Source organism: Cervus elaphus, chromosome 11 (assembly GCF_910594005.1).
Source record: "Cervus elaphus chromosome 11, mCerEla1.1, whole genome shotgun sequence".
Classification (NCBI taxonomy): domain Eukaryota; kingdom Metazoa; phylum Chordata; class Mammalia; order Artiodactyla; family Cervidae; genus Cervus; species Cervus elaphus.
The window spans coordinates 102,603,255-102,605,737 of record NC_057825.1 but is presented as its reverse complement, the minus strand read 5'-3'; the positions used below and the strand labels follow the sequence as shown (position 1 = coordinate 102,605,737).

At 42.0% G+C, this 2,483-nt stretch overlaps 1 pseudogene; it reads right to left on the bottom strand.

The window, feature by feature from the left end:
* Window positions 1–331: 331 nt before the first annotated feature.
* On the bottom strand, window positions 332–1,979 carry LOC122702506 (annotated as a pseudogene).
* Window positions 1,980–2,483: the final 504 nt, after the last annotated feature.

Genomic DNA, 2,483 nt, shown 5'->3' with positions numbered 1-2,483 from the left:
ATATTTCTCACGGCAATCTTGATTCCGGCTTGTGCTTCCTCCAGCTCAGCGTTTCGCATGATGTACTCTGCATATAAGTCAAATAAGCAGGGTGACAATATATAGCCTTAATGTACTCCTTTTCCTATTTAGAACCAGTCTGTTTTTCCATGTCCAGTTCGAACTGTTGCTTCCTTATAGGTTTCTCAAGAGGCAGGTCAGGTGATGTGGTATTCCCATCTCTTTCAGAATTTTCCAGTTTATTGGGATCCACACAGTCAACCCCTCTCAAACAATGCTCACTCATATAAAATTTTTGTCTGATTAGAAAATTTGAATTTTTTATTCAACTTTAAATGTTTTATTTTTCATTAGAAACCACCATTATCCTATTCCACACTTTCCTCATGGCATTTTTCACTTCCTCATTTCTGAACATGTAAATCAAAGGATTGAAAAGGGGAGTTAGGATGGTGTTAAATACGGGTAAAATTTTGTCAAAGGAGAAAAAATATGAAGGTCATACATAAATGAGAGGGTAACAGCCAGGAAGGCCAGGGGTCTCCAAACGGAGGAAACAGACTGCAAATGCCAGACATTTTTACCTCTCTTAAGCGGCTGGAGGAAACAAACTGGGGATATTTTATTTCCTTCTCTATACAAATTTAAAAGGAGGTTTCTCTTAAAATGCTGTGTAGCCATGACACCTGGTTTCACCTGAAGCTAACTATTCTCAAACCTTGAGTTAACTAATACATTTTTTCTTATGGAAATGTTTGTCTTAAGCTATGTTAATGTACCCCAGACTCTGTGTTCAATCGCCAAAAGGCTCAGAATCTACTTGACAAACCAGTATGTTATACTCAGATATTGTTCTCCTAGTCTATGTAAATGAAACTATTTGTGTGGTAATCTGCCCTTCTACAAGATTCAAGTCAATCGTTTTGTGGCCTGGGATGAATTATCTGGTGCCATTCTGAGTTTTAAGACATTCCTTTCTTTTCATTAACAGACTGCTAATGGCTATATAACATCCAGCTGAGGACTAGCAGGGGGGCACTCTTTCTGCCCCCTTCTGATGCCTATGTCAGAAGCTTCCTCTATCTCCCTTATACTTGAATAAAACTTTATTACACAAAAGCTCTGAGCGATCCAGCCTCATCTCTGGCCCCGGATTGAATTTGTCTCCTCGGAGGCCAAGTATCCCGGTGTCTTATCATTCAGCAACAACCTTTCATACATAAATATGCATGGGATAAAGAAAAAAACCGCAACAGCAATGTGAGATCTGCAGGTGGAGAGGGCTTTCTGGTGCCCTTCAAAGCTATGGGTTCTCAGACAGCAGGATGACCCCATAGGAGACAAGCAACAAGGAGAAAATTATGATGCAGAAAAACCCACTGTTGGTGACCACTAAAAGGCCAAAAATGTGTCAGTGCAGGCAAGCTCTGGCAGAGGGTACAAGTCACACATGAAGTGATTGATGATGTTGGGGCCACAGAAAGGCAGCTGGAAAATGAAGAGAATCTGTATCATGGAATGCAGGAAGCCCCTGTCCAGGCTACCGCCATCAGAAGGATGCAGAGTCTACGGTTCATGATAGAAGAATAGTGCAAGGGCATGCAGATGGCCACATAGCGGTCATAGGCCATGGCACTGATGACAATCACCTCCACCCCAGCAAAGAAGTGTTCAGCAAAGAGCTGGGTCATGCAGCCTTCGAAGGAAGTGGTTTTCCTCCAAAGGAGAGAGTCCACAATCATCTTTGGGACAATGACGGAGGAGAAGCACGCATCCAGGCAGGACAAAAAAACCAAGAAGAAGTACATGGGGGAGCCCTGGAGTGCTGGGCTGCTACTGATGGTCACCACAGTTAGCAAGTTGCCCCTGACAGTTGCAATGTGAATGAACAAAAATGCAACAAATATTATTTTCTGCATGGTTGGATTCTGTGAAAACCCCAGGAGGAAAAACTCATTTACAAAGCTTTGGTTTTACATAATTTCCAAGGAAAAGGTGAAAGGCACCTCAGTGAGCATGTAGAATCTACAATTAGAAGAGAGACAATGGTGTCTCAGACCAGTTTGGGGAGTCATCATAGTCATCAACAAATTGGTGCATCCATGTGAAAAATTGACTTATATTCTGTGCTTGCTTTTACATTAAGAACACAAAGCTAGAAATTTGTTGAAGGTGGTAGGGGGATACCAGGAAGGACTGAGGTTTAGATAAATTGTTAAATGTTTTAAGATAGAGCTTCAATGTAGGAGAAGGGTAGGGATCCACCTGGGGTGGGGATATGAAATAGTTGTTATCTCAACTGCCAACTCTGGTCATATGTTAATAGTAGTGGTTTCCTGGAGTGAATTGTGACAAGAATTCTGAAGCCACATCCATGTTCTGAGGAAACGAAAAGAGCAGTTTATTGGTCATGTATGCCATGTGCATGGGTGGGAGAAGGGGGTTGGGGTTGCATGCCATCTGTGATCAGGTGATTTCCTTAT